The 14,055-nt window shown below is 38.0% G+C and overlaps 1 pseudogene across 1 annotated transcript in view; it reads right to left on the bottom strand.

Moving 5' to 3' along the window:
• Positions 1–514: 514 nt before the first annotated feature.
• Positions 515–14,055, bottom strand: part of LOC129894656 (60S ribosomal protein L8-like) — a 33,649-nt pseudogene continuing 20,108 nt past the window's right edge. Inside the window, exon 4 of the transcript XR_008767696.1 lies at positions 515–1,474. The product of XR_008767696.1 is annotated as a 60S ribosomal protein L8-like (transcript). The remainder of the gene's footprint in view (positions 1,475–14,055) is intronic.

Below are 14,055 nucleotides of genomic sequence, written 5' to 3'. Positions count from 1 at the left end.
TCCCAGTGCTTCCCCTTAGGGTGCTCCAGTGTTGTTTGTCAAGAAAAAGTATAGTAGTATGAGAATGTGCATCGACTAACGACAACTGAATAAGGTTACCATCAGAAATAAATACTCTTTGCATCGTATTGATGATATCTTTGATTGATCTCATCTTTGGGTATCATCAGTTGAAAATTAGGCTTGAGGATATCCGAAGACCGCTTTTAGAACCAGATATGGGCACTATGAATTTTTGGTGACGTCTCTTGGACTGACCAATACACATGCAGCCTTCATGAGTTTGATGAATAAGGTGTTCAAGTCATTCCTGGATTCATTTATGATAGTGTTTATAGATGATATATTGGTATATTCAAAGAGTGAACAGGAACATACGGACCATCTCTGAATTGTCGTAGGTATTTTGGGAAGACAAAGGTTGTATGCAAAATTGTCTAAGTGTGAATTTTGGCTACCTTCAATTGCCGTTTTAGTCTATGTTGTTTCAAAAGAAGGGGTAATGGTTTTTTTTAGAGCCAAGCTAAACACATTATAAATGGCAAATTTGTTTAAGCAAGGGTCCCTTAATAAAACTTCTAAATAAGATCCCAACAAAACTTAGTATAAAGATTATTGTAGCTGAATACTCAAAATCCAAACACAACAAGAAGGAAAATAGTAACAAAACTAATATCTTAGGCCTTGTCAGCTTTGGAAGCAGTAGCAGCAGCTTGACCATGAAGACGACCAGTCCTCCTTGCTGCAATAAGACCAACTTTTTGACCAGGTGGTGCATCCCGATGGACAGTACTGGCATGACCAATATGTTGATGGTTACCATCACCATGAGGATGCTCCATAAGATTCATAGCAATACCACGAACCTTTGGCCAGCAGTTTCTCTTTACCCGGTACTTGTGGTATGCATGACCACCTTTAAGCATTGGTTTCTCAGTTCTTCCTCTACCAGCAACCTGACCAATCATGGCTTGACATCCACTGGGCACAATCTTCTTGGATCCAGATGGAAGCTTAATCCTAGTTGTTAAGTTATCGGCGTTGTGACTAATAACAATAGCATAATCACCAGAGCATCTAGCAAAAACACCACGGTCACCAACTTTATGCTCAACGTTACAAACCACAGTACCTTTAGGTATAGATATGAGTGCAAGGACATTACCAACCATAAGATTATCTTTTTCCCATAGTAAATAAACTGACCAGTATATATCCCTTCTGCAGCAACGAATAATTCTTTTTGATGCTTGTAACAAAACGAATAATGGAATGTCATACGTGCTAATGGCGCACCCCTACCTGGATCATGAATGATGTCTGTAACAACACCTTTGAGGTAACTATTACATTCACCAAAATCAAGCGAACGAAACCTTGCAGGACCCTTGCGGTGATGAGTGTGAGATTTGAATATAGAACCTACTCCCTTATATTGTGCTCTGATTACATGACCTATTTTGGTGCTCTCTCTCTGTTTTCTCACAGAAGGGATAAAGATGGTAATGGTAGACCCATAAAAGAGTGAGGTAGTTAAGAACTAGGCTAGGCCTAGTTCTGTGATTGAGGTTAGAATTTTTGTGGGACTGACTAGTTATTATCACCGATTCATGAAAACTTTGATTCTATTTCTAATCACTTGACCAAGTAGACTAAAAATAAAGTGTCATTCAAGTAGACTGATAAGTGTGAAGAGAGCTTCCAAAAGCTTAAGACTCTTTGACCACAGCACATATTTTGACCTTGTTGGCCGAAGGTAAGGTCTTTATTGTTTATTATGATGCTTCACATTCAAGTTTGGGTGTTGTTTTGATGTAGAATAAGAACGTTGTAGCATATGCTTTGCGAGAGTTGAAGGTGCATAAGAGGAACTACCCAACTCATGACTTGCAATTGGCAGTGGTAGTGCTTGCATTGAAAATTTGGTGGCGTTATCTATATGGCATCAAGTGTGAGGTGTTTACTAATCACCGCATCTTACAATATGTGTTCACCTAGAAGGACCTGAATTTGAAATAGCGAAGGTGGATAGAGTTGCTCAAGGACTATAATGTCACCATCCAGTATCATTCGAGTAAATCTAATATGGTAGCAGATGCATTGAGCCGAAACCAGTTATCATGGGCAGTATAGACTGTTTGGGAGCCCTTAAGCTACCCCTAGCTAGAGATATTCAGGCCTTTGAGTCCAGGTCCATAAGGTTAGGCATATCAGAGAAATTTGCGATAGTGGCCGGAGTAGATTTAAGGCCCACTTTTATAGAAGAGATCAAGACCAAACAGTTTGAAGATGTTAACTTAAATTAAATTAAAGGAAAAATTCTGATGGGTAAGGCGTAAGACTCAACACTTAGATGAAGGTGGGGTGCTCCACTTTAGGGAAAGGATTTGTGTTCCTCGAGTAGATAGACTAATTCATAAATTCATGTCTGAATCTCATGGTTCACAATAATCTATTCACTCTGGAGTGACTAAAATATATGAAGACTTAAAATAGTTATATTAGTGGCCATATATGAAGAAAAGCATAGACTAATATGAAGCCAAGTGTCAAAAATACCAATAGGTGAAGTACGAGCATCAAAGACCTGCAGGTTTGCTTCAAAGAATTCCCATTCCTGAATGGAAGTGGGAGAGAATACCCATGGGCTTCGTGGTAGACTTCCCAAGACTTTGGGGAAGTATGACTACATTTGGGTGGTGGTTGACAGTTATCAAATTCAACACACTTCATCTCAATTAGAGTGGACTATAATGCACAACAGCTGGACAAGATTTATGTGAAAGAGATAGTAAGGAAGCACGGGATGCCCCTTTCTATCATTTCAGACCGTAGTACGCAGTTCACTTCCAAATTTTAGGGAAGGTAGCATGAAGAGTCGCGCACTCAACTCACTTTCAACACTGCTTTTCATCCCTAGACAGATGGGCGGTCAGATAGGACTATTCAAGTGCTAGAAGACATGTTGAGGGCAAGTGTGATCGACTTTGGGGGACATTGGGACAAGTTTTTGCCTTTATGTGAGTTCTCCTACAACAATAGCTATCACTCCAGCATCGAGATGGCACCATTTAAAGCACTTTAAGAGACGGGATGCAGGTCTCCCATAGGGTGGTTTGAAGCTGGAGAAGTAGAGCCATTAGGGGTAGACTTAGTAAGGGACACTCAGGATAAGGTAAAGAGTATCCAAGTTAAGCTTCTAGCGGCTCAGAGTCGCCAAAAAGAGTATGCTGGCAGAAAGGTGAGGGATATGAAATTTAAGGCTAGTGATCAAGTACTTCTAAAAGTGTCACCCATTAAAGGGGTAATGAAGTTTGGCAAGAAGGGCAAACTCAGTCCTCACTATATTGGCTCTTTTGAAATCCTTAACTATATAGGCCAATGGTGTACAAATCAGCCTTACCACCTAGATTGTCTGGGTTACACTCGGTATTCCATGTATCAATGCTGAAAAAGTACCATGGGGATGGGACTACATCATTAAATGGGATTCGGTGTTGTTACACAAGGACCTCTAGTATGAGGAAGAACTAGTTGCAATTCTTGACCATGATTATCGAAAGATGAGGACTAAAGAGATCAATATGGTTAAAGTGCAATAGAAACATCGTTAGTAGAGGAAGCTACTTGGGAAATTGAGAAGGACATGCGAGATAGGTATCCTAAACTATTCATCGAAACATGTACTACTCTATCTCTATTTTAGCCCAATTTTCCCTAGTTAGTCACTCGGGGATGAGTGATAGGTAAATTGGTATATATTATAACGACATGTCTCCGTAGTTATGAGTAGGCCAGTAGGGAAGGATTTTTGGGTCCAAATACTTTGGGTAGTAATTTCAGAAAAATTTAGCCTAGGCCCAACTTGGATGAATTCTGAGTCAGGTGAAGTCTAGGGTAAACTGGTAAAAGTGAGAGATAGAATCTCTGAATTATTTGGATAAGTTGATAGCCAAGATGATATAAAATATTTACGGCTTTGCGGAATCAAATTCAGGTGAATAAAACATCTGAAATCAAATTTGACGTGAAAGGTATACTTTAATACATCTTGGGAAAAGGGTATGTTGTAAAAAGGGAGAATTAGAGACTCTTTACATGATCTCCGTCTCCACATATCCCACTAGAGTAATATTACTGCCACCAGAGCGAATGGGTCCTGCTAAAGTAGGGTAGTCATGACTTCAAGTCGGGAAAAACCCCCAAATGGTCTTTTCTGCAAAAACAGTTTCTAAGACTTAAGGAGGAGACCTAGGGAGATTTTCATCAATTTCCCACGGATGTCCATGCTTAAAGTAAGGATTTTACTCTCTAAATTCATCATTTTATTCCTAGAACCTAGAAAGAGGGTTTGAACTGGAAACTAATGGTGGGAAACAGCCCTAGGGTAGGGTAGGATTATGGGTTAGTCCTAGGATGTAAATTTTGTTATATTTTAATGATAGTTAGTCTATTGTATTGATATTTTATATGTATTTACTATTTTCTAGACTAAGAACAAGAGGAACGAACTCAGAAAGGGAAAACTCTTGCATTGTAAGGTTGTTGAAACATGAATTTGAGGTAAGTGATGGTTTTGTTTCCCGTATGTGTTTCATATACTTGTTAAATTACTTTATGATATGCATATGTGTATATGAATAGGGGAACATGCTAGATTATGTGTGAAATGATCACTTGCTGGCCTATTTTTGTGATGAACCTGTTCTTGGTGATATAATGTTTTAAATACTGAATGTATTTGTCATTATGGTATGTTTGGATCGGATATCACATTTCGACATATAAACTAGATCGAGTTTCACATTTTGACACATATTTAGATCGGGTGTCACATTCCAATACAAGTTTGATTGTTTTTAGGTCCCTTGAGACGACTCTTGTGTGAAATTATATTATGTTGAAGATATTGAGTTGTGATATTGCTCAATATGGTTGAAAATGAGATTAGCTGACTTGTTCTGTATATGTATATGTCTGTTATGTTGAGTTTACTTGTCTATGATCCGCTAACTGGCTAACCGCGTGATCCTACCAGTACACCATTATTTTGTGTACTGATACTACTTTTGTTCTGTCAAGGCCTTTATCAACAGCTCTAGAAAGAAAACAACTACTTCCAATAGTTCATATAAAGAAATAAACAATTAGCACATAGGTCCTATTTGGGTCGTCGAAGCTGCCATGATATTGAGAAAAGCATAAATGCTATGTGGGCCATCAAGGCCACCATAATCTCTATATATTAACTGGAAAACATGTATACACAATGTAACTAGGCCAATAAACTACTAACTGCTACCAACACAACAATAAGGCCCAATTGGCTAACACGATGCAACTAATAAACATATAAGGCCAAAATGGCCACTATCGCAGCTATACAACCCAATTAAGTAGTCTGCAAGCCTTTATAAATACAATACTTGGTAGGACAGGGCCTCAACCTACCCAAAAACTATAAATAGCAAAAAGGTAAACCTCTAAGACTTTAGTGACCCCTGGAAGGAAAGGAGTCAACCAACCTATTGAAGCTCGGCTATGCTACTCGACAGGTCTGCCTGATCATCACTCAAAACCTATAGGCATAAATGCAGTTCCCCAGGCAAAGGGCATCAGTACTGAATAATGTACCGAGCATGTAAGGCAAATAAAAAAACTAAAATTGAAGTATAACTACTGAACAAAAAGGCAGGGGTAAAACACAAGTACAATACCTTATTTCCCTATAAAAAGACAATATAACACATAACAAGTTATAACCTGACCTGTCCCCCATAAGCCCATTAGGTACAAATAGCATACAATCACTATAAGACCTAAAGAGCACAAATAATTGCTAAATACCCATATTATCCCCTTACCTGGATCCCAATGATAATCTGATCTGAACCGTCTGAATATACATATTTCATGAACCAATGCAACTCTGAAGTTTTGTGGTACAAAACATATATGCCGCCTCTTAGGTACAACTAATCGGTCCCATAAGTACGGTCTTCTCAGCCCGTAGGCTCGGTCTACTCATCCTATAGGCTCGGTCTACCCATCCTATAGGCTCAGTATAATAATCAATCTGTATGCTTAAGAACCTTGCAGTGTCAGTGTCTAGTGAGGCGAAAATAAGCTCATAGGCGGCAGCTAGACAATAAAACATCACAATGATAACAAGTAATCATAATTGATCAAAATAAAATCATAGCATGATTTTCTAAGCTACTAGTAGAGGAGTAGAGTGTCGGTGATAGACATTAATCAGACTGTGGTAGCCAACTCAATAGGATAAGACTATAAGTCATATAACAACTATAAATAAGACATGACAAGCTTAGGCCATCAGGATCATGCCAGAAGAGAAAAAAATAGACTTAACATACCTTTCAATCAAAGCCCAAAATATGTCGCTATGAATCTTGGTCAACCAAAAATAGTGCTACAATGTGAAAATCAATAAGGCTACAAAAATAAGCCACAACTACTCGATAAGGTGCTTGTGTCAAACTCGTGACCAGCCAAGTCCAATGTATAAAATGAGGACAATAACAACAATAAACAACAACTAAATCCAATAAAGAAATTCCAACAACATCTCAAAAAACCAACAAGCTCTCGAGGTAACTTAACTAGGCGTTCTCCATGCCGTTCAACCTAATAACCATCCAATACGACCCAAATAAGAATTACACTAATCCACCCATTACCACCATCACCTTAACACCATCAATAAACAATAATAATATCTAAATTATCTAAGACAAAGGGGCTTCCCAAAGCCACAATATCAAAAACACCACCACGTGGCTCAAAAATCAATAGAAATGATACTAGGATATGGAATTATGAAGGAGGGTTGTAAAAAGAAGGTTACCTCAACAAAAATGTTGGAAATATGAAGCTTGAAAATCTGTCTCCTTGCTTCAACAACAAACAAAGCTTAAATCAATAAGAAAACTATACCTAAATGATGAGCTTGCAATGTAGAGCATCTTCCGTTAAACTTCCGAATTGAAAAGATCAACACCCATGGAGACTTTAGTAGCTTGAATTCTATTTTTTCTAATTTTTTTCAATCATTTCTCTTGGAAAAAAATGATGAAGATATCCTTATATAAAGATAAACTGACTTAGAGATAGGGGGACCCACCTAGAGGTGCCTGCTTGTGCAGTCTCACAAAAATATAAATATCTCTGAATCCTGAAGTCGTATGGATGAGAGGTTTAGGTTTTTGGAAACTAGACTTGTAGAGATTTGATTTGATATATCATGGACATTCTAACTCCTCATATATTAGGAGAAAAGTTTGAGACATTTGACCCAAAATTTTAGAGAATTCCTTAACGACATTTATTATACCTTTTACCGACTTTTATTTCGCAACTTCCTTGACTTTCATACTTAATATACGAGCTTTGTACAATTAAATAACTCATAAAATATCCTTCCTTATGTATTAACAAGTATTATTATTATTCCAAAAGTATAAGTTAATTCTAACGTTCAAATAGGAGGGTTGTTACATCCTTCTCCCTTAGGAACATTCATCCTCGAATGATAAAAATATTTCTTGCAACATCAGAAACAATACAAGAACTCATATGGATCATAAGTAATATACCTCATTTACTCAAATGTAGGATTAACACTCTAAAGGAACGAACAGGTGGGGATATTTGGGTTTCATGTCCTCTTTAGCTTCCTACATCAACTATTCAACATTTTGACTCCACCATAGTACTTTCATAGAAGCTATATTCTTATTTTTTTAATATTCTTATAACAATCTACTATGAAAACATGGACTTCTTCATAAGATAAGTCCTATGAAATTTGAACATATTTTGTTTGCACTATACGTGGTGGATCTCCAATATACTTTTGTAACATAGAGACATGAATAACAGAGTGTACTGCTTCTAACTCTGGAGGTAACTTTAGATAATAGGCAACTTGGCCTATCCGTTGCAAGATGTCGTAAGGCACAACGTACCTAGGACTCAACTTACCCTTTTTTCCCAAACCTCATAACACCCTTCATAGGTAAAACATTCAGAAGGACCCAACCACCAATATCAGAATTTTGTCTCGCCACCTAACATCCGCGTATAATTTCTAATAGCTCGGATCTTTTAACAAACATCCTCTAATTAACTTAACGTATTCTATCGCCTGCTGCAGTAAGTTTGGTCCAAACAATCCTGATTCTCCACCTTATAACCAACAAATAGGGGATCTATATTTTCTACCATATAACTCATATGATGTCATGACGATGCTGGAATGATAGCTGTTATTATAAGCAAACTCAATAAGTGGTAAGTGATCATCTCAATTTCCTTTGAAATCTAGCATACATAGCAGTAACATTTACTCAAGCATATGGATCGTATACTCAGCTTGGCCATTGGTCTGAGGACAAAATGTTGCGCTTATTTTACCTGTATCACCAAGCCATTTTAGAAGAATTTTCAAAAGTGTGTTGTAAATTGTGCTCCTCTTCCTGAAATAATCGATATAGGAACACCATGCAATCAAACAATCTCTCTAATATATAGCCCTTTATAATTTTCAGCTGACAATGTGGTTCTGACTGGTAAAAATTAGGTTGATTTCATCAGCCTATTGATAATCACCCAAATGGAAACAAACTTCCATCGTGAGCCAGACAAACCTGTAACAAAGCCCATATTTATTGCCTTCCACTTTCACAATGGAATGGGTATATCCTAAGTCAGCCCACTGTGTTTCTAATGCTCAACCTTCACCTGCTGACAATTAGGACACTCTGATACAAACTCAGCAATATGTTTCTTCATCCCAGGCCACTAGTAAATCTCTTTTATATCACGACAAATCCTTGTAGAACCTGGGTGAATATAATATCGAGAATAGTATGCTTCCCCCATAATCTATTGCCAAAGACCTATAATATCTGGAACACACAATCGATGTCCATATCTAAGGATTTAATAACAACAACAACAACAAACCCAGTATAATCCCACCATATGGGGTCTAGGGAGGGTAGAGTGTAAGCAGACCTAACCCCCACCCTAAAAGGTAGGGCGACTGTTTCTGAAAGACTCTCGTATCAAGAGAGAAAAACAAGATAAAAGGTCAGATAGGGACAAGAATATCAAAAATAAGATGAAAACAAGTAATAGCAAAAGTGGGTATCTAAGGATTCAATCTTCTACTATATTGAAAGCTAAAGACCTCTGCTGCTGAGCCTTGCCCCTAAGTTTCTCAAAGCTAGGATCCTTGTATATTCGTGACTTCAACTCCATAACCTGAGATGATATGGGTAATTCTCAAATTGTGACTCCATTATTAAAATCGAATAACCTAACCCCCAAGTTAGCTGGCTGATGAAGCTCTTGGGCTATCTCCCACTTCTCCACTCTCAAATATGCTAAACTTCCCATATATTTATGACTTAAGTCACCTGCTACTATGTTTGTCTTCCCTGGATGGTACAGGATATCTATATCATAGTCTTTTAACAACTCCACCCATCGGCGTTGTCATAGATTCAACTCCTTTTGCCAGAAAATATATTACAGGCTTTTATGATATGTATAGACATAAACATGCACACCATATAAGTAATTCCTCCATATCTTCAAGGCATGAATAACTGCGGCCAACTCTAAATCATGGGTCGGTAGTTTTTCTCATGCTTCTTGAGCTGCCTAGAAGCATAAACGATTACCTTACCATGTTGCATCATAACACAACCCAATCTGATGCCTAAAGCATCACAATACACCGCATAGCCTTCTGGACCCTCTAGTAAGGTCAAAACTAGGGCTAAAGTCAATTTATCTTTCAGCTCTTGAAAGCTCTTCTCACATGTTGTGGTCTACTGAAACTTAGCTACTTTCTGATTTAGCTTAGTCAAAGGTGCTGAGAGTGAAGAGAACCCCTCTACAAACCTCCTATAATAGCTTGGTAACCCCAGAAAGCTACAAACTTCTATTGGGGTCATAGGTCTAGGCCAAGTCTTCACCATCTTAATCTTCTGCATGTCAACTTGTATTCCTGCATCTGATACAATATGGCCTAAAAAGGCCACAGAATAAAACAAGAACTCTTATTTTGAAAACTTAGCATACAATTTCTGAGCTCGAAGTACCAGAAGCATTTCTCGAAGATGGTCTCTATGCTCCGACTCTGATCTTTAATATATGAGAATATCATCAATAAACATAATTACAAACAAATCTAAGAATGGCCAAAATATGTTGTTCATTAGGTTCATAAATACTGCTGGGGCATTTGTTAATTCAAAAGACATCACAAGAAACATAAAATGACCATATCTAGTCTTGAAGGCTGTCTTTGTAATATCATTCTCCCGAACCCGCACTTGATGGTACCTTGAACATAAATCAATCCTTGAGAAACATCGAGCACCTTGTAGCTAGTCAAATAAGTCATCAATCCTTGGAAGTAGGTATTTTTTCATTATAGTTACCTTATTCAGCTATCGGTAGTCTACACACATGAGCAATGACCTATCTTTCTTCTCTATAAACAACACTAGTGCACCCCATGATGATGCACTCACCTAATAAATCCCTTATCTAATAAAAAAATTAACTGCTCCTTCAATTATTTTAGTATTGCTGGTGCCATTCTATATGGGGGAATTGATATTGATCGGACATCAGGAAATATATCAATAAAAAAATTAATCTTCCATTCTGGGAATACCATGTAGCTCATCTAGAAAGACATCTGGAAACTAATTAAACTATAGAATAACTAAAGTGTTGGTAGGTCAAAATCAATATCTTGAACTTGGGTGGTATGGTAAATGCAACCTTTGGTGGTCATTTTATTTGCCTGATGATAGGAAATAAACCTTCCTTTTGGCGTTGCCACATTACACTCCCAACCATAAGAATAACATGTTGTGGAGTCCTAACAACATTTCTCGAGATGTGATCTACCATAAGTATCACAATGAGGCACAACTGATCTAGATTTCTCTAGGCGATGATACTACTATAAGCCTGACATCTACGAACTCTCCCCTAGGCCTGACTCCCCCTACGATCATATCTACTGCTCTAGGACTACTGTGGTAGAGGCCTAGAGGGCTTACTAGAATACCTGGGTCTAGGACCCCGATGAAAATCTTCCCCAAAAATTAGTAGGTCTGATCACTTCTGCTGCCCCCTCTCAGCTCGGTCTGCTCTAAATTGCCAATGTTTGAACTCTTCTAGATTTTGAGTGACTGCCTATATGCAAGAGATATAAATGTCTTGATTCAATGTTGCTATGGTACAAGCCTCAACATATTGCTGATCTATCCCTCCTATAAATCTTTGCATTCTAGCATTCATCGTATGTACAATCATCGGTGCATACTTGGCTAGGGAATCAAACCAAAGCCCATTATCCCTGACACTCATACTACCCTGGCAAAGGTTTATTTACTCATCAACTCGAGTATCTCGAATCTCTCTAGGTAGATATTGATCTTAAAAGGCCTTTGTGAAGCAATCTAAAGTCTGGGGTATATTGGCCCCTATGGACCTCTCCTAATCCTCGTACCATAGAACATCTACGCCTCTAACCTTGAATACTGCTAACTCAATAGACTTTATAGCTGAAGCATGTATAATCCTAAAAATCTTATCCAGAAGGTCAATAAAGTGTTGAGGATACTCTTTGCGGTCTATCCTTGAATACAAAGGAGTACTCAAGGTAAGGAACTCTCATATCGTCGACCTTTCGGGCCTTTCAAAAAATCAGGTTACATCTATTTCCACTGTCGGGCGTTGCATGGCTGTTAACTAAGCGAATGTATAAACTGCACTACTGAATTTCTAATCTATAGAATGACTCTGGAGGTTCTGTAAGTCTCTGAATGTAAAAGTGATACTAGGGTGAGGGGTAAAGATGTCTCCCCTAATTCCTCTAGCAAAACAGCCCCGACAGGTGGTACTTTGCTCGCACCCTTACCTATGGGTGCATCTGAATTCTTGCCAATTTCAATCTGACATGCCATTAGCATTTCTCTTTCAGTACAGGACAATAATAATTGTAAGTCAAAGAACTCAATTCTTATGACTCAGATTTATTGCATGATTTGAGCAAAAAAACATTCCTGAATAATATCAGAAGCTTTTTAATTATATAATGTGGTGCAATACACATTTATAAATAAGACTCTACCAAACACAGCTTCTAGACTCCATAGGATACGACGTTACTCTGATACCAAGTTTGTCACACCCCAAACTCATGGGGCGCAACTAGCACTTATTTCCAAAACTTAGACAAAAGCTGACCTTACTGAGCCACTTGTTAAAGATGCGTGGCAGCCGCACACAGTCAACAAAACAAACAATTATATCTTGGATTAAAAATAATCCCTCAGCTGCCAAGGCCCTTATCAACAGCTCTAGAAAGAAAATAACTACTCCCAATAGTTTATATAAAGCAATAAGCAAGTAGTACATAAGTCTTGTTTAGGCCGTTGAGGCCGCCATAAATCTAGAAAAGCATATACACTATGCGGGCTGTCAAGGCCACCATGATCTCTACATAATAACTAGAAAATATGTATACACAATGTAACTAGGCCAATAAGCTCCTAACTGCTATCAACATAATAACAAGGCCCAACTAGCTAACAAGATGCAACTAATAAATATATAAGGCCAAAAAGGCCATCATCATAGCTATACAACCCAACTGACTAGTCGGCAGGCATCTATGAATACAATACTTGATGAGAAAGGGCCCCAACCTACCTAAAAAGGGAAACCTCTAAGACTTTGGCAACTCCTAAAAGGAAAGGAGCCAACCTATTACACCCCTTACTTTTGTAGCTTGTAACGCATTCTTAAGTCTCTTGAAAGGCTCTTAAGTTTCATGGAAGGATCGTAAGCCTCTTATGTTTCTTAAGGTTTCCTAAAGTTTCTTAAAGCTTCTAAAAGCTTCTTAAGACTTCTTAAGAACTCTTAAGCTTCTTAAGAGTTGCCACGTGATTCGGATAATCTATAACGCTATCAAACAACTCTAAGAAAAGGAGAATGCGATACCCCATAGTAGAGAAGATTGGAAATAGAGTTATAAGAATCCGGAAGAAGTTGGAGACCGAATGATGAGTCGTAGTACATGACATATTTACATAAGCTACCAACTTGGAAATCTTACATACTTAAGCTAGTAGAGTACATACCAAGTTTACGTATCAAGGATTATATAGGTTCGTAAAGTAGGACGAGATTATGAACCCACGAGGGGAAAAAGAGAGCGTCACGTGGCAGCATGAGAGTGCCATGTGGCAGCATGAGAGAGTGCCATGTGGAAGCAGCTAGAGAAAGGGTGGTGGACCCACATGCCATGTGGCAGCCTGTGATTGGAGGAAAGGGGTGTATTGTCCAAATAAGGGCTTGACACGTGTCACTACTTAGGTCTTGACACGTGTCACCACTTAGGGTTGACATGTGTTACCCCCTTAGGTGGACTATATATATATATATATATATATATATATATATATATATATATGTCTTATGACTTATTAAAGTTACATACTTATCTAGAAAATTCAAGAACAAGAAAGAAGAGAAGAGAAGAAACTAGAGAGGGAGAGAGCCACGGTTTTGGAAGGAAAAAAAGGTGAGTTCTTCAATTTTTCTCCATGAATTAATTATCTAGGGTATACCACGATATTATGAAGGTGTTATTAATAAAAATTTATGGTTTGGATCATCCCAAAACGTTAGCAAACAGCCACGAAAGTTTAGGTGCGCTACAGGAACTTCCGAGGCAAGTTTTGACGAGTTTTGGGCAAGGTAAGGGATTTCCTTTCAAATTGGAGTTTATGATGTTGTTATGAGGTATATTAAATGTCTTAAATAAGGTTGGAAGTGGAAAAATTGCATAAGGATGCTTGACGTTAGAAACAAACTAAATTGAAGTGGTTATAGCTAAATCGAAGTCGAGTAGTGGGTTGTCGTTGTGGTATTGCAGATGCAGCTGGTTGGGTTATGTGTTGCAGGGATTTAAAGTATTTTATAAAGGGTTTGGGTTCT

This window comes from Solanum dulcamara, chromosome 7 (assembly GCF_947179165.1).
Source record: "Solanum dulcamara chromosome 7, daSolDulc1.2, whole genome shotgun sequence".
NCBI lineage: Eukaryota > Viridiplantae > Streptophyta > Magnoliopsida > Solanales > Solanaceae > Solanum > Solanum dulcamara.
The sequence above is the reverse complement of the archived record's forward strand: the minus strand, read 5'-3'. Positions and strand labels throughout refer to the sequence as shown.